Source organism: Oryctolagus cuniculus, chromosome 9 (genome assembly GCF_051225735.1).
Source record: "Oryctolagus cuniculus isolate XC-2025 breed Fujian yellow rabbit chromosome 9, ASM5122573v1, whole genome shotgun sequence".
Lineage (NCBI taxonomy): Eukaryota > Metazoa > Chordata > Mammalia > Lagomorpha > Leporidae > Oryctolagus > Oryctolagus cuniculus.
The window spans coordinates 25,089,374-25,112,332 of NC_142875.1; the positions used below are offsets into that span (position 1 = coordinate 25,089,374).

General features: G+C 38.9%; 1 long non-coding RNA gene across 17 annotated transcripts in view; it reads left to right on the forward strand.

Annotated features, from left to right (window-relative positions):
* The first annotated feature begins 242 nt into the window (after positions 1 to 242).
* Positions 243 to 22,959, forward strand: part of LOC103349096 (uncharacterized) — a 372,847-nt gene continuing 350,130 nt past the window's right edge. For 12 of the 17 annotated variants that reach the window (XR_016212797.1, XR_016212799.1, XR_016212801.1 and 9 more), the window contains exons 1-2: positions 672 to 804; positions 903 to 1,065. This is a non-coding gene — a long non-coding RNA (uncharacterized LOC103349096). Of the gene's footprint in view, positions 377 to 581; positions 805 to 902; positions 1,066 to 22,959 lie in introns of those variants that run through there. The other 5 variants (XR_016212808.1, XR_016212809.1, XR_016212802.1 and 2 more) reach the window with 4 other exon arrangements.

Genomic DNA, 22,959 nt, shown 5'->3' on the forward strand with positions numbered 1-22,959 from the left:
ACCGCGCTGGGATCCCGCCGCCGCTTTCCCTCTCGCCGAGCCGCGGCCGCGGCCCCCTAGTTAGAATTCGAACCGCTCCCGCATTCTCTTGACGGTTTCATTGCTCCAGGCGCTTGCAGGCTTTTTTGTTGTTTTTTCCTTTTTAAAAAATTATTATTCCTCTGTCCCTTCCCTAGCTGCGGCGCCCGGTCGTCATTATTCGGAACTCTTTATCTCCGACATCCTTTGGGGTGCCTGGGGAGGGAGGGGGCAGGGACAGCGTTGTTCTACGCCTGTGGCGTGTCCTGGCCGCCCGGAGGTTCTAAAAAAAAAAAAAAAAACTCCTCAGAGAAAGTCGCGTCTTCCCCGGAGCCGGCGCCGAGGGGCTGGCAGCGCGGTAAGCATGGCCGGGGATCCCTGAGGCGTCTGCTCCGAAGCGGGTGCAGGGCCCCGTCCGGTGCACTTGTTTATTGTCGCGCCTCTGGTGCGAGCCAAGCTGCAGCAGACATGATGGGCCCGGGGCGAAGCGGGCGCGCGGTGGCCGATAGATGGCAGCCGCGGGCGGAGACGTCCTTCGGCTCCGGCGGCGCCGCCGGAGCCCCCGCGCGGATGGCACATTCGGGGGAGATGGAGGAGTCTTGCACGGTGTGCGTGATGCGAGCGTGGCACTGTGCAGTCCTCAGACGGAGAGAGAGAGAGAGGAGTGGTGAGGGCCCCGCCGGTGCCGGGCTCGGTGGTGGTCAGGGGCGGCCGAGGTCAGCCCTGGTCAGCTCGCCTGCCTGCCTCCTGTCTTTCAGTGGAACGCAGCCCTGGCTGCTGCCTCAGGTACACGCTGGAGAGGACCCTGGAAGAGGGAGTGGCTCATCCGAGCTGCAAACAGGGGCGCTACTTTTTAAAAAAAATTTTTGAATTACGTTTTATAGGTGTGTGCGGGTAATACCAGGAACTGTGAACGACTTTTTGGAAAGAATGTGAATAATTTGGTGTGCACTATAAAGCCGGGAAGCCCCTGGATACAAGCAGTGTCGATAGAAAGCCAGTTTGCTGAAGAGCCACCTGCTAAACTCCACTAGTGTCGTCACTACAGTAAGTATTCCCGGATCTCTCCGTGAAAGCCGATGCCTTCCTCCCCAAAGGGGGTCTTCACGTTCAAAAGACAGGTTTTCAGTGTTTGTGATGTTAGACCTGCAGCCCAGCCCAGGCGTAGAAGAAAAGTTGATCCCGGAGTAGACTTCGTGCCCCTGTGCCTGCTCTTTTGACAACTGTAGTTTCACCACGGAAATACGTTTTATCGTTTTATTTTGGAATTAAGTATCTTAAAAGTAATGGATATGACGTCATTTTTACTGATTTGATCCTGTGGTTATAGAATCCTGATTATATGATTACCTATTAATAGAGGTTTTGAGAGTAGTTTTTACAGCCACAGAAACACATCTTTCCAGTTAATCTATGCACTTGTATGTTGAATTGGAAGAGTTTATCTAGAGGTGGTGACCACTTCAGTCTCCTGAGGTTTTGCAACAGTTTTGTAAATTTCCTCTGAATCTCTTGTGCAAATATTTTAGCTAAGCCATAGATGCTTTATTTGGAAACAATTTTGTTTACCTTTGAATCTGGTGCAAGGAAGAGGGAGAAAAGTAATTTGTAATATGCAATGATGAAGCTAAAATCTTACAGTAGAAATTGCTGATAAATTTAGAAACCTTTGGCCTAGGAATGCTAGCCATTGGCTACAGCTATATTATTACAGACACACACAACTTAGACTTCACACCCAGAAGGATTGTTTCTGTATTTTCCTCTTGGTCATTATCTTCTAGTAGGATACAAACATTTTAGGGGATGCTTTTATACTTTCGAAATTAAAAATGCAATATGAAATTTTACGAATATGTATTAACCACAGGTAGAATCCTTTGTTATGTAAATGCTTAATAGTATCAGAAACATGGTATTCAATGTTGATGAACTCTAAAGAAGTTCTGAAAGATCATGCAATTTTCAAATTAATTATTGGACTACTCAAAATAGCTGAAGTATGACTACTTTGTTTTAGTCCTTAAATCTTCACAACTGAGTTCAAAGTTTAGTTTCTGATTTTATATGATTGTTGTTTGAAATAGTTAGTGAACTAATTTTGCCAAATGATACCTGTTGAATTAGTTGTTTATAGATGTGTTTGAAACACACTGATATTCCAGATTACCTCTTGTGTTTCCATTGGTTAAATGATGAAAACTTCCTGTCATTAACTCAGCATTAAGGCTGCCTTGTGAAGCCACCATTGCCTTTTACCACTAGGTGGCCCTAGAAACTGCTCTGGAGGAAAATGAATTTTGATAAGACCTCTGTGCCAGGAAAAGACCCAAATAAAAGAATGCAGCAGGGAAATCATCTTAGAAACAAGGAAAAGCCTCATTTATAAATAAGAATAATTCTCTCTGCATTGAATGTCGGCTGCTTCCTTGAAAAGATACAATGAATCTTCTAACAGTGATCAAATTTGAGCCAATATTTTTTATTGACAAGAACAAGCATATCCATGTTTTGGGCTACACTAAGCAACATCTAGTCATATGATGTGCAGACATGCTTTCAAACAATACTCTCAAGTACAAAAAGTGGTTACATAGACACGTTTTGACACCAGAAAATGAAATTGTTGATCAAATAGGTTTCAACTGAATTAGGCTATTAATAGTAGATTAAAGTTTTTGATAGAGTTGATTGTGAAAAGCTAAAAATATTTCTCCAGACTTTTGTGGTATTAAAAGTATTTCACGAACTTGTTATTATCATAAATCCACATATTTGTCTGAAAACATATTTGGTAATGATGAGTGGTCATAATTTGAAACTTGTGTATTATAATTTAAGATCAAGGCATAGACAGCAGATTTTTCATTTAAACGTATTTCTTAAAATAGCTAACTGTATTGATTTATTACTGTGTGATATCCTAGTGTATTAAAATGTCAAGAATTATAGCCCTTCATGAAGCAATTTAGTGTGGATTATAAACAAGGAAATTCTTTGGTGATAATTGTGAGGTTTTAATAGTATTGATTGGCAGCATCCAAGAAATCTTAAGCCAGTAGATCTTTCATTTCTTTTTGTTAGCCTAACTGATGAGTTAAGATTATAGAATTTTCTTGCTAGATTTGAATCCTCTAAACTTAGATATAATACATTACTTTTGTGATACCAGTAGGTATGAAATCTGTACAGACTAACAGCGAATGACCTATTTTTAGACTGCAATTAAAGAATATATGTCTTAAAAGTCTTTAAAATTCAAATTATATAACCTGTTTATCTCTAAAAAGGAGTATAGTAAAAGTTTCTCCTAGAGGGATAAAGTGAGCCATCATTTACCATTTTTTCTATTTTCAATGACTGATCTGAGTAACTGTATAGTTTGGGTCTCCGACCAGTGTGATACATTTGGAATTGCAGCAATCAAACATATAATGTAGTGATTGAGATTAATTTACTGAGTTATAGATTTAATTAATTACTTACAGTCTTTGAAATATGATCTTGGAAGCAAAACAGAAAGCTCTCTATAAAATAGACAGTTTTCTTCTTCACCGCTTGCAATTCTTTGTGCACACACTGATGTTTTTGATAGAACTATATATTAAACATCCTCTTCGAAGGACCAATAGAGCGTATCTACCAAAATCTACAACATATATATATATATATATATATATATATATATATTAGAACAATTACTTTTCAAGAAAGTAGCCTGAAGGTATACCAAAGTAAAATGTATGAAATTATATATATGAAAATATTCATTGTGACAGATGCTTGCATTGGAAAATGATTAAAGACAAACTGATTAAACAAAAACGGGGTATGCACTTTGAAATACTCTTCTATCTTATGTAACAGTATATATAGGAATACTATCCTACCATTATGAATAGTGTATTTAGCATCACCTATATACCCTAGAAAGAGTGAGGGAGGGAGAAAAAAAGGGTGGAAGAGAGGTATTCTTTCTGAAAAAAAATACACATGCAAATTCAGTAATGGTGGCTATGTTTTGAAATAGATTTTTGAGACGGATAGAGATTTATACTTCACCTTGTACACTATTTCTTAGTGTCAGTAATTTTAAAGTTATATGCATACTTCCAATAAAAATTGAAAAAAGAAAAATGTACACTTGAAAAATAGACAGTGTTAGGAAGACTGATGTGAGAGCTGATGAAGGGTTGAAGATGACTGACTTAAAGTAATCTTCCATAGTTCTCAGAATGGTTTTATGTTTTAGAGGACACATTATATCAATGGAAGTACTGAATATGTTTATAAATATGAAAGTAAATTAATTAGTTAATAAGAATTTAGTAACTCATATTTGACATTCAATTCTTCCAACATCCACTAGTAGAATAGTGATTAATAGAAGTTAGCTAGCTTCTTTATCTTCACTATACAGAACCATGTATGTACTGGGAACATTAGTTTTGTTTGATACTGTAGTGAGTAAGGGGGAAGATCAAAATGGTTCTATAGAGGAGATAAATGATCTTGAAATTGTCAGTAGCAGTTCTTTACTGCTATCTGAAGGAAGATGTGTGAGTATGTAATTGTGACATATTTTATATGTATAATCTATCATTAGACTCTGTTAGAACAAAGGCTGCTGCCATCTGGCTTATACTCACATTGAAATATGCACATTCCAGTGGAAAAAAGTCAATTTCATTATATAGAAAGATTGGCTTTTCTATGTGTTTTTCTGTTAGAGCTATGGCTCGTCTCTTGGGATTCATTGGTTTTTTTGATTCTAACATCTCTCTCTTCATTTTTAGAAAATAAGTTAAAAGAAACATCATATTATTCCTCTGTTCCCTGTGTCCTTTCTGGATTTTCAAGGAAAAAAATTTTTTTCAGTTAATCATTTAAAAACTGTTTTATCACAAAAATTTCAGAGCAACTATTGCTTATATGAAAATGTTCAAATTGACAACGTTATATTCAAGTTATATTCAAGTTTGGTGACTGGAATCCTTCATTAAACAAGAGATCTTTATATAAAACCTCAAATAAATAAGACTTTTCACCACTCTAAAATTTAATTTTTACTGTGCTTCCCTGTTACAGACTTTTGAATTTTCCTAATTATTCCAGGGAGTTCACCATAAGTCTTTTCTCTGTCAAAAAAAATTCTCCCTATCCAGTCGAACCAACATTGAAGACTTGCTCATCTAAACATCCTTGTATATTATTTAGCACCTGATCTTGCACAGTGTCCAATTTCCTGCTTAACAGGGTTGTTTTCTTTGGAACTATATCATCATTCCTATTAAGAATTTTATTGTGGTCTACATCCCATCAATGGCAAAAAACAATGAGCTCCATAATAACTCTTTATAAACACAAAATACTTACCCATTTATGATTTTATTCATTCCAGATATCTGCTTAATACCTATCATATGCTGGGCTTTATCTTTTTTATTTGAGATAGAAATAATCAGTTGATTCATATCAAGATAGTTGAATGATTACAGAATTTTTTTGAATTTCTGATAAGTTACCTACATTCTGTAATCAAAATAAAAGAAATATGACAGGTAAAAATACTACTGCATCAATTACATTATTTAATAATATTTGTTATAGCATATATATGCCAGTCTTCTACAAGAGGCTGATTGGTCAATATAACTTTCTTCAGTGATGTAAATTACATATATCTGTTTTGTCCAGTTTGATAACTGTTAGCCAGATATGGCTTTTGAGCTGTTGAAATGTGGGTGGTGTGAGAGGGGAACTAAAAATCTCAATAACATTTCAATTTAATTGACTTAAATAGTCACATGTGCACAATGACTACCATATTGGGTAGCACATGTCTGGGATATAAAGTCTTAAAAGACTGAAACTATGTTTCTTGTGCAATTTCTGGGATACTTTGAAAATTTAATCAATATGAATAGCTCCACTAATAAGTAAAGATGGCAATTATGGCATCCTCGATAAATCAGTATAATTATGGTTCATATTTGGCAAAGGGCCTGGTTTGTATTCTGTTGAGGGTTTCTATTCAGTTCTTTTTATTTGCACTCATTTGGGGACCTCCACTATTCTTTTTAAGATTTCAAGATGTTTTGCAGACATTTTGAAATCCTTCATTATACCCTCATTATTCCCTTATGAAGAGGGAAAGGTAGATTATTTTAAGTCAATACAATTTTATGAGAAGTTAGTGCTTCTTATGCATAGTGAAGTACTCTGTAAGGTACTTTAATCCATTGGGTTGTTAGTAGAACTGCAAAAGAGAGTATTGAATAGATATTTTGCCCCAGGAATTATCTAGAATAGGTTTTGTGTGCTTTGACATCTGTCAGTCAGTAAAAATTTGCACTTGGACAATAACATTCCATCTATTTTAAGCAGAAACTAGATGCTGATGCTAAGTAGTGTTTCGTAAATTAGCATAAGTAGAGTTCCTACAGTAAGTTATAATTAATGTAAAGAATGCAAATATGGTATCTAATTTCCATGAAAATATGGACAAATTTTATTTAAATAAAATTATACATACTTATTTGAAACAAAGATATTATAGTTTAGTAATGTCAGTCAACGAATTATTGCAATTTCTTAAGATTAAACTTCATTTGATTTTATCTATCCAAAGTATTAGTAATACAGTTGAAATACATTTCCAATATTAATACTTCTTCTGTGGTCAGAATCAAATAGTTTCAAAAGGATAATTAATTAATTAAAGGTTTAAGTCCAAAATCAATAGGAAGCCATGTGGCCCAGAATACTAGGGTGCTTCTCAAAGATCTTGAATTCATTTTTTTTTTTTTTTTTGGAGTTGTATTTAATTAGTTTCGTTTTATTTGGAAGGCTAGGGAGAGAGAGAGATGGAGGCAGAGACAGACACACAGAGAGATCTAGCATCCTCTGATTCACTCCTCAGATTCTTGCAATAGTTAGGGTTGGGTCAAACCCAGGCCAGGAGCCAAGAACTCAATCAAGGTCTCTCTTGCGGGTAGCAGAGTTTCAACTAGTTTAGTTATCACCTACTGTCTTCCAGTGTGCACATTGGCAGGAAGCTGGGATTAAAAGTGAAACCAGGACTTGAACCAAGGTACACTGATATGCAGTAGGAGTCTCCCATGCACCATCCTAACTGTTATGCCCAATACCTATACCTTGAATCCACTTCTGATTCTGGTCTTATGTTAATTGTACATTTTCATTTACAAAATACCTCCACTAGGTAGATGATAACATTATTGTGCTTTTTCACTGGTAGACCATATGATGACCATACTGGTTAAGCAAATGATGAGTATTAACATGTAATATCAAGGACTGGCATTGTGGCATAGTGGGCAAAGCTGCTACCTGCAACATTGACATCTCACATGGGCACTGGTTCAAGTTTCAGCTGCTCCACTTCCAATGCGGCTCCCTGTTAATGGCCTGGAAAAGCAGCAGAAGATGGTCCAAGTGTCTGAACCCCTGCCACTCATGTGGTAGACCTGGAAGAAGCTCCTGGCTTCTGCCTGGCCCAGCCATGGCTGCTATGACTATCTGGGGAGTGAATCAGTGGATGGAAGATCTGTCTGTGTGCCTCTCCTTCTCTCTCTGTAACTCTGACTCTCAAAATAAATAAATAAATCTTAAAATGTAATCTTCTATTTGTTGAATTCTTTATTTACTAGAGGATTATGATTATGATTATAAAATAAGCTGAAAGTGTGTCACTGTAAAAATTAAAAGAATAAGCAAGGAAGATGGAGGGTGTGAGAGTGGGCAGGAGGGAAGTTAGGGTGAGAAGTATCCCTATGCTCCTAAATCTCTATATATGACATACATGAAATTTGTTCTCCTTATAGAAATAAAAAATTTAAAAAATGAAAAGAACAACAAAAATGTTATCTCATTGAAGAAAATGTAATTATTAATCTTAAATTATAGGTATCAAGTTACTTATTTTATCCTAAAATGTAGTTATTTTTCTTTAAAGAAATATTAATAATTGGGGCCAGCATTGGCTCAGTGGTTAAGATGCCCACATCCTGTTCCACAGTATGAGCAGTCAAAATCCACCACTGGCTCCTGTCTCCAACTTCCTGCTAACACACACCCTCAGAGGCAGCAGCTGATGGTACAACCAGCTATTTCTAGCTACCCATATGGGATAACTGGGACTTCCTGGATCCTGGCTTCAGTCTGGCTCAACCCCAGGTGCTGCAGGCGTTTGGGGAGTGATTGCCTGGTTAGAACCCTTCTCTCCCTCTCTCTTTCTTATCCTGTATTTCACTCTTTGTTTCTCTACCTATTAAATAAGTAAGGGAAACATTTTAAAAATGATAATTAGATGGTAAGTTAATGAAAACTAAACTTTTTGAAAAATAGATCTGTGTCAGCTCAGTTTTTGTTTAGAATTTTGTGATGCATTTTATATTTTATATATGTAATAACCTTCCATCAATCTAATTAAGCTTTTAGTGTGACATTAGGTTCATAGTTACTATTACATATCATATTATAATGTATATTGCAATTTTGATTGATTATTACATTTCCTAATGAGCAACTAATCAATTTTGGTATAGATTACAAGTATGAGTGTATGGTTCTTTTTACAATCAATTGCTATATTATATGAGCAGTGAACGCTATACAGATAGACTTTGATCAATGACTACATTACCATTTAATTTATTTGTAGGTTTTTTATATTAATTTTTTATTATAGTATTGATGGATCCAAATAGAAGTAATCTAATACATTGGGGAAAACAGGCCTAAATTGACTTTTACTAAAGAATAGGAGTGCATTTGAGTATATTTTTTGACATTTGTGTTTTTCCAGCCAAATTAATGCAAGTGTTCATTGGCAATCTACACATTACTTCTAACTCAAAATCAAAAGTAAAAAAAAAAAAATTATTCATAGACTCATAATCATTTAGTAGATTGTATTTATTTTATTAGATTGTCTCATTTAACTTTTATAATGATTTCACAAGGTGTTACTACTTACAGACGAAACTACACAAAGTTTCAGGGAATTGTGTGGTATTCCATACTGCAGACAGATAGTAAAGAGAACATCTAGACTTTGCTATGAATTACAAGGATTCTCAGTATCTGTGTATTCGACTTAACTACATTAATTAACTGAACACTTTTGGGCTATTAACTCAGTTTAATGGGAAAATGAAAATAATATATTTCAATTCCAAGACATTAGCTTCAATGAGTATGCTTTCTAAGCAAGTCATTGTTTCTATAATATAAAATGTATTTTGAAAAATAAAACAATAGAAAAATTCCAAATTATGAATATGGAGTATTGCTTTCTAATTACTATAATGAAATATAGCAAACTGTGAAATGTACTTGTAAATAAACTGTCTCTACACTGATCTATTTCAGGAATATCAAAGATATTATTTGTTACCAGAAATTATTGTCAGAGTACTTAATTAAGTACGTTGGGTTAACAGAAGAAAATCGAGGTGTAAACACAGAGTATTCATTTTGCTTAATTAGTATAAAGTCTCAAGATATTTTTCCTGTTTTAGAAGTTTTGACTAATTATTAATAATTAATACATATTTAACAAATTAAGGTGAAAGTAAGCATTATCTATCTCATAAGATAGTAATAGTAAAATATGAAAATGGTTCCTTTGAGGAGAGATCACAACTCTTTCATGACTAAGTATAGAGAAAAAACACCATAGCTCTTTGTGACATGAAGCCATTATATAAATATTTTAAAAGTGGAAATTTCTTATCATGTATTTTCCATTTTTCTCAGAATACATAAAATGAAATAATCCCATTATGAATTAAATATCTAAATAAATTGAAAAATCATTAATTAATTAAAATATTAAAAACAAGTGACTAATAGCCACTACACATGCCTAAATTCTATTTGTGTTTAAACATCTGACAACATTATTAACACCCATGTCAAACAATGTAATTTTATTTTAAAACAATACCTGTGTATCTCTGCGAATTCAAAGAAAACATATAAGTATTGTGTGCATGTCAGAATTTCTTCCCTGTATGTATAATTGTACGTAGAATGATTTAAAGTAATGTTGAATCTCCAGATGTTGAATGTTTGTCATTTTAGATTCATCATTGACTCACTACATTTCTCTAAGCTGAAATAAATTCATGTGTAGAAAGAATACTAGTTTTGGTTCACCTTAGCAATGCATGTTTCAGATCACCTACTCTTAATACTCACTCAGCGAGCCTGCAGCAGCACTTGAAAATGCATCTTGGAGTTCTTCCAGAAACTCTGAGTCAAAGAACAATGTCTGCATTCACAAAGAAGCATTCACAGCTGTCAAAAGTTAAATGTCCATGAGACCCATAGTATAGTTACAGTCCTTCCATTACACTGACAATATCTGTGGAAACTAGAATTTGATAACTGTTTCTCCCATTGGGAAAAAAAAATAAAAGAATGATTAATCTTTGCCTGACAGACAATTAATAATTGTGCATTCATAGCACATGAAGCATCATTGTCTACAACATTACTTTGCCTGCAGTGCATTTGCAACTAATTTCCACTGCCAGAGAAAGTACTCTTGTTGCAATGACGTGGCAATGAACTTCTTATAGGCGAACACCTGCAGACACCTGCTGGCAGCAGGCATCTAAGACGTAGAATTACAGAAATTGCAGCATAAACCAAACTCTGCAAAGCAATGCTGAACCTGCATGTGTGACAGCACACATGATTGAAGAAATGCAACATTTAAAAAATGAGTACCATAAATTTTCCCTGAATTCATGAAAAAAACAGACTATATTTGCAAATAAGATTTTCAATTTGGGATAATATGTCCTAGTTTATTTTCTTGTAGTTTCAGTACAAATGATCACTAGACTGTTAGCTTTATACAGTATATACCTATGGAGATAACAAGTCATACATATTTTGAATTACTTTATTTTGGTAGAAATGCTTAATCCATTTTCTGGAATGTTGGAAAAATTCTAAATGAGATTTTAAATTTCTGTTTTTGTAATAATTTAAGTGAAGTCCAAACAGAAGACAAGTCTTTTAGCATATGTTATGATTATAATGCTGGAACCCATTTGAAAATGTATTGTTATTTAATTGTTGGGTCACTGAACATATGTATAGTTCCTGAATATGGAAACATGGTTCTTAAAATCCAATGAATTATTGAATGTTTACTTCTTAGAAACATTATAAATCACATCCAAAGAAAATGTATTAGAATCTTTTTTAGAATCTTTTTAAAATGTCAGTTTTCAGTTTGTTTTGGAGTTGTTAATATAAGAAATGAAGAAAAAAAAAGGAAAGCAAGTTTCATTGAATTTTAGAAGGGACGATTTGCTTAGTGATCATATGGTCTTTACTACTACACCCTAATTTAAAGGGATCAAACATCGACTTTTTTTAAAGATTTATTTTATTTATTTAAAGAGTTACAGAGAGAGAGAGAGAAAGAGAAAGAGAGAGAGAGAGAGAGAGAGAAAGAAATCATCCATCAGCTAGCTCACTCCCCAAATGGGGCTGGCCGATCCAAAGCCAGGAGCCAGGAGTTTCTTGTGGGTCTCCCATGTGGAGGATGGGCCATCCTCCTCTGCTTTCCCAGGTGCATTAGCATGGAGCTGGATTGGACTCAAAGTGGTGCCTATATGGGAAGCAGGCGCTGTGAATGGTGGCTTTACTGGCCACTCCACGATCCTCATAACACTGAATATTCTGAACCAACTAACTGCATTGCTGGTTGTTGGAGAATTGGTATGTTTCCTAATTTCTATTCCTTGGTCATTGCACATTAGATTAGATGAGAGAGAGTAGCTAAGTTAACTTCATAACTTATTCTGAAATGTATGATAATAAAAATAAATTAACAACCAGCCAGAGATCCTATGGTATCTTTGGCAGCATTCCATGTATTTGCACAAGACCTATGGATAGTAAATGGATTTTCATAATACATTCAGGTTGGATTATTGAAGAATTCCTTTACACAAGGTTAACAATACATAAAATATTGAATTGTAGTTTTGCCATGTATATTCACTGACAAAAACAGATATCATGTTGATAGGTCGATTACCTTAAAGGAGATAACTAAACAAAGGTGCTATAGAATCTTGGTCACACACACCTTGATTCGTGAATGTTAGATCATGCTAGTATCCCTATTCCTGTTATTGACTTGCCCATACATAGGCAGTATCAGTTAATGCTCTGTAAGGATACTACTTTTTAATATTTTAACAGAAACAATTAAAATGCAGACTCTTTGTTCCAAATGATATTCAGGAAAGATATTTATATAAGGTCAAATGAAAGTCTGAAGTACATAGCATTTTGCTTTTCTTTCTATGTACACTGTTTAGGGAATGTATAGAATGTATGTATTGTTTAGGGAAAAATCAGTTTCACTTAAATATTTTTCAATCTTTTAATTAAAATAAATTTGTTTAATGCTTTCAAATATGAGTCCTTTTTGATTGTGTTGTTGCTTTTTTATAGTGTATGTTTTATAGTGTATGTTTTTAAAGATTTATTTATTTATTTGAAAATCAGAGTTACACAAAGAGAGGGAGAGACAGAGAAAGAGAGATCTTCCATCCTCTGGTTCACTCCCTAGATGGCCACAACAGCTGGGGCTGGGCCAGGCAAAGCCAGGAGCCGGGAGTTTCTTTTGGGTCTCCCACAAGAGTAGCAGGGGCCCAAGTACTCAGGCCATTTACCACTGCTTTTCCCAGGCCATTAGTAGGGAGCTGGATTGGAAGTGGAGCAGCTGGGACTCAAACCAGTGCCCTTATGGGATGCTAGCATTGCAGACAGTGGCTTTATCTGCTGTGCCACAGTGCCAGGTCCCAGTGTGTGATTTTGTATAAATATCCTGTAAGATATGCCATTTCCACTTTTAAAAACTGCTTAAGATATTAATTTATTTAAAATAAGTGCCTTGATTCCTAATCTATAATACACATATTAATAAAACCTGCTTTCTTCTGAGGATTAGTTGTGATTATTCATACAAAATGCATGAAATGTGTGTTAGTTTCTATTACTGTTTTGTTGTGTTATTAATTGTTACAAGCACCAGTATAGTTTGAGTCTGTGGTAAATGAATAAAACAGTTGGAGAAAGCAACATATGATTTCAACAGTGTTCTTTTTATACAGAATAGACATTGTTCAAGAAAAGTTGCATTCATTATCAGCTCAGCCTGATTAGTTATGGATTTATAGTGCCAAGAGTCCGCCATAAGATTAAGTGGTTGCTGGCTTGCAGATTTCATGAGCTCTTTTTGGCTACTGAGCTAAGAAAATGGGAATGCTTGCCAGGCAGCACTTCCTGGTGATGAATTTTATGAAAGTCATGCATGCACATTGTTCCAAAAGATGTAGAGGACAGAGTAGAGGAGAAAGTACACTTTCATGTCTTAGGTTTATAATGTCATAAATAATGAAAAGTGATTGGGAAATATTATGGAAATTTGTCAAGATTGAGTATGAAACATTCTGATACACCAAAGGGAAATAAATTATAAGACAATTCCTATAAGTGCTTTCATGATGAAGACAAAATATGGCCATTTTAAAATTGCAGCATTGAAGTTAATATTTAGACATGAAAATGGAAGCTATCTTATAGAAAAGGCAAGAAAAATTAATATTTTTAGGATATGAAATCCTAGTGTAAATTATTTTTTTCTAATACTGTATATGGAACGTAATATGTACACATCCTTGAGTTCAAAGTATTCTTCATCTATAATATGTGTTAATTTTTGTCAGCATATATTCAAAAACATACCAGAAATACTGTGGCTTGATACGCTGCATTAAATTTAAATACCTATATAACATGTATTAATCTCGTTTTTATATTTTGAATAAAATCCATAATTCCAAACTTATTCACTTTATGTTATTTAAGATTTTTTTCTGTCGGCACCGCAGCTCACTTGGCTAATCCTCCGCCTGCAGCGCCAGCACCCCATGTTCTAGTCCCAGTTGGGGTGCCGGAGTCTGTCCCGGTTGCTCCTCTTCCAGTCCAGCTCTCTGCTGTGGCCCTGGAGGGCAGTGGAGGATGGCCCCAGAGCTTGGGCCCTGCACCCACATGGGAGACCAGGGGGAAGCACCTGGCTCCTGGCTTCGGATCGGCACAGCGCGCCAGCCATAGCGGCCATTTGGGGGGTGAACCAATGGAAGGAAGACCTTTCTCTGTGTCTCTCTCTCTCACTGTCTAACTCTGTCAAAAAACAAAACAAAAACCACTTTTTTTTTTTTCTGAAAAGTCTCCCTACTAAAGAAGTACTATTTGTTGAAGTGCAATTTTTAAGTCAACATTATGAACTTGAAGGTCAAGAAAAGATTTATTTCTTCTTGGAGAAAATATTCTGAATTGAGGTATTTTGAATGATTCCTCAAAGATAGATTTTGGTGCATTTGGCTTACAGGTACCATTTTCCATATAGCAACAAACTGTCCCTATAGCCATGGAGAAAAGTGGGTTAATTTTTACACACATACACACACACATGCACACATATAAGTATATAGTGGCTGATATAAGTAGATAGTGGCTGAAAGTGAAAAATGTACATATGTACATGCCACTTATGCCATTTTGAAATATCAGAGTATAACAAAATGCACTTACCATATTTGCTACCCCTAAAACAGTGAGTTATTTTTGGTTGTCAATTTTAAAATACAGTTAGCACGCATATAAAAATAAAGTTTATGCTGTCACCAATTTATAATTTCTTTGATGGTAGCATCTATATTGTACTAATATTTATCTCAGCGGCTAAACTGACTGAAGTTCTCATGAAGATTATTATTTTGCTATATCTGTCCATCATTTCAAATAGCACTTGTAAGTGTGTCCAAACATTAGTTAATAGACACTTCTTGCTAGTAGAATATCCAATGATTCAGATTTTACTGCAGTTTGGGAGTTTAGATGTTTAAGTAATATTTATTGTCTTGATTAACCATACTGAGGTTACATGTTGGGATAATATTCAAGTGTGTTTAGATACAGTCCCTAAGTCAACCTTATTCCTTGCCATTTTCTAAAATCTGATAGGAAGGATTAGTGTGTTTTTATATTTGCCCTTAAAAATTGCATTCCCTACTCCACTAAGCATATTGTTGTTGAATGCACTACTATAATACAGTCCTCAGAGCTCAAGGCCATGAGGATGAACATCCTAGGGGCCGTGATACTTTTGCTATTGGGGCCTAAGGCCTCTTCAAATCATGTAGAGGGTCCTGCCTGAAGAATTCCTTCAGAAATGCTATGTGCCACTCTGTTAGTTTAAAAGTCAGCCCAGGGGGCCGGCGCCGCGGCTCACTAGGCTAATCCTCCGCCTAGCGGCGCCGGCACACCGGGTTCTAGTCCCGGTCGGGGCGCCGGATTCTGTCCCGGTTGCCCCTCTTCCAGGCCAGCCCTCTGCTGTGGCCAGGGAGTGCAGTGGAGGATGGCCCAGGTGCTTGGGCCCTGCACCCCATGGGAGACCAGGAAAAGCACCTGGCTCCTGGCTCCTGCCATCGGATCAGCGCGCTGCGCCGGCCGCAGCGCGCCGGCCGCGGCGGCCATTGGAGGGTGAACCAACGGCAAAGGAAGACCTTTCTCTCTGTCTCTCTCTCTCACTGTCCGCTCTGCCTGTCAAAATTAAAAAAAAAAAAAAAAAAAAAGTCAGCCCAGGGGCCAGCGTTGTGGCATAATGGTTAAAGCTGCTGCCTGCAGTCCCGGCATCCCATATGGGCGCCGGTTCAAGTACCAGCTGCTCCACTTCCGATCCAGCTCTCTGTTATAGCTTGGGAAAGCAGTGGAAGATGGCCGAAGTCCTAGCTGCTGGCTCTTGGCTTTGGAACAATGCAGCTCAGGCTGTTGTGGCCATTGGGGAGTGAACCAAAGGATGAAAGACCTCTGTCTCTCTCTTTCTCTGCCTCTGCCTCTCTGTGACTCTGCCTTTCAAATAAATAAATAAATCCTTTTTTTTTTTTTTTTTAAATGACTGTTTAATGGAATGGGAGAGGGAGCGGGAGATGGGAGGGAAATTATGGGTGGGGGGAAGCCATTGTAATCCATAAACTATACTTTGGAAATTTATATTTACTAAATAAAAAAAAGAAAATTATTTTCACCAAAATAAACTCATCTTTTAATTTCAAAAAAAAAAAAAAAAAAGAAATGACTGTTTTAAAAAAAGTCAGCCCAGTTCCTTGTTTGTTTATGAAGAAAAATTATTTAATTTAAATGTTAGGCCCTCCTTGGGGCCATCAGTGAGGCATAGTAGATTAAGCTGCTTCCTGCAGTGCAGTCATCTCATATAGGCACCCGTTTGATTCCTGGGTGCTTCACTTTTTTTATTTTTATTTTTATTTATTTATTTATTTTTTATTTTTTGACAGGCAGAGTGGACAGTGAGAGAGAGACAGAGAGAAAGGTCTTCCTTTGCCGCTGGTTCACCCTCCAATGGCCGCCGCGGCCGGCGCACCGCGCTGATCCAATGGCAGGAGCCAGGAGCCAGGTGCTTTTCCTGGTCTCCCATGGGGTGCAGGGCCCAAGCACTTGGGCCATCCTCCACTGCACTCCCTGGCCACAGCAGAGAGCTGGCCTGGAAGAGGGGCAACCGGGACAGAATCCGGCGCCCCGACCGGGACTAGAACCCGGTGTGCCGGAGCCGCTAGGCGGAGGATTAGCCTAGTGAGCTGCGGCGCCGGCCCTGGGTGCTTCACTTCTGATCCAGCTTCCTGCTAATGTGCCTGGGAAAGCAGCAAAGGATGGCCTGAGTGCTTGGGCCTCTGCACCCACGTGGGAAACTCGAATGAATCTCCTGGCTCCTGGTTTCATCCTGGCCCATCCCTGGTCATTGGGACAATTTGAGGAGTGAACCTGCGGATGGAAAATTTCTGTCTCTGTCCCTCCCTCTCTGTAATTGAAATAAAATAAATAATTATTAAAAATAAATGCTAGGCCCTTCAGAGTTCTTGAATTTGCAGTGTGAAGTTATAAGATAATTTGTTGAAACCTTTCGCAAATAGAAAAGTTAGAACTATGCTTGATTTAGAATTTTTTGGTTATATTATACAAAATAAAACTACTGTCTGCCAACACAGGAAGACAATACCAAGGAATTAGTTGAAGACGAATCATGCTACCTAGAAAAATGCATTATTATTATCATTATTATTAATATCCAAATGATTACACTCATATTAACAAAAGTTAATGCAGGCTTATTTGCAATATTGGTTGTAGATAGAATTTAATTTTGCGTTAATTCATTGATCAATTTTAAGACTACTTAAGAATGAGTTGCTTTAGGAATGGTAAATGTCTGATCTTTGTAACCTGACATTTCTAAACTTCTGAATGCACACTGCTTAACTTAAAAGAGAAGGTGTTATGGAGATTTTTGTTTTTGCTTCATTTGATTTTAATATGAATATTTTAAGTTTATTCTCAAAATCTCATAGTTCACTCTTAATTTGACCTAATATTTTACCTTTGCTTTTGAAGTAAAATTAAACAGCAACTTTTCCTAGCACCTGAAGATTCAAAAGATAAATATGTATATTGCTGTATATATAATTACAATCCTGAACCACATTACCACTTTTTAAAAGATTTATTTTTTTTGCTTATTTGAATGTCAGAGTTATAGAGAAAGTGGGGTAGGTGTGGGGAGCAACTCGGACTATACTGTTACTGGAATTAAGACTTATTCTATGCATCTGCTCTCCCACTGTGGGGAGCAACTCGGACTATATTGTTACTGGAATTAAGACTTATTCTATGCATCTGCTCTCCCACAATATGGCGCTGGGAGAGGAGAAAACAGCTTCTGTGCAGCTGCCTCCAGTTCAACCAATAAACTGTGGGACCTGCTCCTGATTGGAGGAGAGCAGCGTACTCGGCGTGTGGGCAGCCGAGTTGGGATTGGCGGAGGAGGACTATAAAGGAGGAGAGAGACGGCATGCACCAGGAACATCTAAGAGGAACATCTATCCGAATAACACCTGAGCAGCCCCCGAGAGAGCCGGCCGGCGGAGTGCCGCTCCCCTGCGGAAGTGGGGAATGTGGCCAGGGGGAACTGCCCTTCCACGGAGGTGGAAGGGATAGTAGCCAACCCGGGAAGAACCAGCAGCAAACCCGGGGAGGGCCGAACAGACGAAAGAACAGCGCAGGGTCCTGTGTCGTTCCTCCACGAAGAGGGGGAGCGACATAATGGTGCCGTGACTCGGATAGGAAACCTAGGAGGGAAGAAACGGGAAGAAGTGGGAAAATACCGGAGAGAGAGACTAGCAAAGAGCCTAGGTGCCGGAAGAAGCTATTGAAAGCCTAGGCATAGACTCGGATATGGACTGTGGGAAAGAAGTTAGGATTGAAAGCGAAAGTGAAAGCTTTCATAGACTCGGATGCGGACTATGGCGGGGAAGCTAGGAGATTGAAAGCGAAAGTGAAACCTGGAGGAGGCTTGGACTCGGATACGGACTGTGGGGAGTAGCCAGGAGAAATGAGAGGAATATTGTTGGAAGAAAACTTAAGGAAACATACCGGGTAGAGAAAAATGTTAGGGAGGATGAAGCCACGAGTGCAGGCCGAGGCGGAGATATAAGCCACCTTGGAATTCTTCAAGTCACCCCGGGGAGCAAGAGGCGAAGATCTGGAACCAGAGGCAGAGACGTGGGCCGCCAGGTTGAAATTCGCCAGGTTAGTCCGGGGAACTTGGACTGAATGCCGGTGGTGGTGGAAACATTCGCGGAAGCTGCGTGCAGAGAGAGCACGGGGCGTGAATAGATGGGGAACGCGGGGCTGGCGCGAGGCCGTGGTGCGGGCGCGAAGTGCGTGGAGACCGCGGAGCGTGCGCGCAGAGCCGGGAACCCGCCGGCGGGGCGAGGCGCCGGGAAGCCGCGCAGAGCCGTGAAGCTGCCGCGGGGCGAGGTGCCGAGAAGCTGCTGCGGGGCGAGGTGCCGAGAAGCAGCCTCGGGGCAAGCGCCGCCGGGAAGCCGCAGGGATAAGAGAAACAGAAGTTTAGAAGTAAAAGGAGAGAAATAGGAATGCTGGAAGATAGAAGTAAAATGGGAGAAATAGGAATGCCCGGAGATAGAGAAATAGAGAAATAGAGAGGCCTCCCTACAACACTGCAATGTGAGAGCTTGGATTCGGTCTGCCTGATTAGGGAAGTGGTGAGCACCTGCGGGCAGCTAGCAGCTTATGCGCCGCAGGTCACCGAAGACAGGCACATTATCAACACCAATAAGTCACCCCACAACATGGCAATGAGAGAGCTTGGATTCGGTCTGCCTGATTAGGGCGATAAGCACCAGCAGGCAGCTCGACCAGAGTATGAGCTGCAGGTCACCGAAGATAGGCACGAATCAACACCAATAAGCCTCCCCACAATATGGCAATGAGAAGGCTTGGATTCGGTTTGCCTGATTGTTAGGGCTTGTAAGCCCCTGCAGGCAGAGCAGAGCATGCGCTGCGGGGCACCGAACACAGGCACGCATCAGCGCCTAAAAACCTCCTCACAACATGGCGAAGAGAGGACCTGGATTCGGTTTGCCTGATTGATAGGACTTGTAAGAACCTGTGGCAACTCTAGCAAGCAGAGCAGAGTGTGTGCCGCGGGACACCGAAGACAGGCGCGTATCAACGCCAAAAAATAAAAAGAAAGGGGGATCTGTGGGGAGCAACTTGGACTATACTGTTACTGGAATTAAGACTTATTCTATGCATCTGCTCTCCCACTGTGGGGAGCAACTCGGACTATACTGTTACTGGAATTAAGACTTATTCTATGCATCTGCTCTCCCACAATATGGCGCTGGGAGAGGAGAAAACAGCTTCTGTGCAGCTGCCTCCAGTTCAACCAATAAACTGTGGGACCTGCTCCTGATTGGAGGAGAGCAGCATACTCGGCGTGTGGGCAGCCGAGTTGGGATTGGCGGAGGAGGACTATAAAGGAGGAGAGAGACGGCATGCACCAGGAACATCTAAGAGGAACATCTATCCGAATAACACCTGAGCAGCCCCCGAGAGAGCCGGCCGGCGGAGTGCCGCTCCCCTGCGGAAGTGGGGAATGTGGCCAGGGGGAACTGCCCTTCCACGGAGGTGGAAGGGATAGTAGCCAACCCGGGAAGAACCAGCAGCAAACCCGGGGAGGGCCGAGCAGACGAAAGAACAGCGCAGGGTCCTGTGTCGTTCCTCCACGAAGAGGGGGAGCGACAGGTAGGGGCAGAGAGAGAGAGAGAAAGAGAGAGAGAGATCTATACTTGTTTGTTTCCCAAATGACTGCAAAGGCCAGGGCTGGGCCAAGCTGAAGCCAGGAGCTTGGAGCTCCACCTGGGTCTCTCACATGAGTGAAGGGGCCCATGTACTTGGAGCATCCTCTGCTGCTTTCCAAAGCACGTTAGCAGACAGCTGGATCAGAAGTGGAGCAGCCAGGACTTGAACTGGAGTCCTTATGGGATGCCGGCATTGCAGGCAGCAGGGTAACCAACTGTGTCACAACACCAGCCCCACATCATTACATTTTGAGCCATGATGGACAGCATGTATGAAAGTTGTTCCATAAGATTATATTGGCTAATGATAAATAGGCATCTTGTTTGTGTAAATATTCTTTTTCATATTCATACTATGATTAAATTGCCTAACACCTTTCTCAGAATGTAGCAACACATGACTATATTATATTTATCAATATAATTATTGGGTCACTTCCTTATATTTTAAATTATACATTATCTGAATAACACAAGCAAATTTTATTTATAATTGTTTACAAACACAAGGTCAAATCTCCACAATCAACAGTATGTTTCTTTTTGTAATTTTTTGTTACTCTCCTTTGTTATAATTAAAATTTGTTCAAGTTTTTTTTTGTTTATTTATTTATTTGGAAATCAGAGTTAAACAGAGAAGGAGAGGCAGAGAAAGAGAGAGAGAGAGAGAGAGGAGAGAGAGATCTTCCATCCTCTGGTTCACTCCCCAGTTGGCCACAATGGTCATAGCTGAGCCGATCCGAAGCCAGGAGCCAGGAGCTTCCTCTGGGTCTTCCCACACGGGTGCAGGGGCCCCAGGTCTTGGGTCATCTTCTACTGCTTTCCCATGCCATAGCAGAGAACTGGATTGGAAGTGGAGCAGCCGGGACTCGAACTGGTATCCATATGGGATGCCGGCACTGAAGGCGGAGGCTTTACCTGATGTGCCACAGCGTCAGCCCCATTGTTTAATTTTAAAGTGCAATATTTATATATTTGATTGCTAGCTATCTCTGAGTTAGATACCTTAAGTACTTTCCATATTGTGATGTGATTTGGTTAGATGCATACTTGCTAATATATTCATCAATATTATTTATAGAATGAGTAAAAAAATATTTGTTTTCAGTTCATTTTATGAGTTTCAAATTCTAATATTTCTTTTATTGAGTATAACTCCTTATATATGTTTATATTTTAAAAAATGGAACCCTATAAAACACCTAAATATTTATAATCATTTACTATTCACTTAACATGCATGACATCCTTTGTCAACGTTAAGAAACAAATACATCACAGAAGGGTAAGGTTTAAGCTTTAGGGAGCTCATGTTCTATTGGAAATGTATATGCAAAAAGAAATATATAACATGCCATGTACTGTTATGTTCTCGTGGCTCAACTAAAATGGAAAAATTCATCAATTTCAAGATGACTGACAGTTGAAAGTGAATCTTGAATAGACCTTCTCTAATTGTTAGAAAAGTGTTCCAGTAGTTTTTGAGCCAATATAAAACATGCATATGTGCACATGTGTGTACAAGTACATTTCTGTGTATGTGTATCTGTGTGAGACAGGAAAAGAGAGAAAGTTAAAATTAAAAGGGTCATATTTAACATGAATCTTTTTTTTTTTTTTTGACAGGCAGAGTTAGACAGTGAGAGAGACAGAGAGAAAGGTCTTCCTTCCGTTGGTTCACCCCCGAAGTGGCCGCCACAGCTGGCGCACTGTGGCAGGCAAGCTATGCTGATCCGAAGCCAGGAGCCAGGTGCTTCCTCCTGGTCTTCCATGCAGGTGCAGGGCCCAAACACTTGGGCCATCCTCCACTGCCTTCCCGGGCCACAGCAGAGAGCTGGACTGGAAGAGGAGCAACCAGGACAGAATCCAGTGCCCCTACTGGGACTAGAACCAGGGGTGTTGGTGCCGCGGGCGGAGAATTAGCCAAGTGAGCTGCGGCGCCGGCCTAACATGAATCTTTAATTTCCTGGGTTTTATGAAAGAAAATCAAATCAGAAAATTCTTTGGAGGTTAGCAGTTTATAAGCTTAATACATGCTTTCTTAAACTTATAATTACACTCAAAAATGGTGAAATCAATTTTACTCTAAAATAGAAGTGAATGCCAACAGATAAAGACTGTGTTTTTGATTGCATTGATTTTTAAAAGCAATTTATACTACTGAAATGATTAACATTTATTTAGTGACTGGTAGGTTTTTTTTTTTTTTTTTTACTTCACAAATTATTTAAAAGAGGATACTACTTTAACTGTGTAAGTAAAATACTCTTGGGGTTAACATTGTGGCATAGCAGACTAAGCTGCCATCTGCAATGCTGACACCCAGTTTGGGCACCAGTTTGAGTCCCAGTTGTTCCACTTCTGATCCAGCTTCCTGCTAATGCGCATGGGAAAGCAATGAAAGATGGCCCAAGTGCTTGTCCATGTTGGAAACCTGAAAGAAGTTCCTTGCTCTTGGCTCCTGGCATCAACCTAACCCAGCTCCAGCCATTGTTGTCATTTAGAAGCAGTGAATGGAATATTTCTCTCTCTCTGTGCCTCTCCTTCTCTCTCTCTCTCTCTGTTTCTCTCTCTCTGTCTCTCTGTCAAATAAATAAATAAATCTTTAAAAAAAAAAGTAAAAGTAAAGTACTCTTCTCAT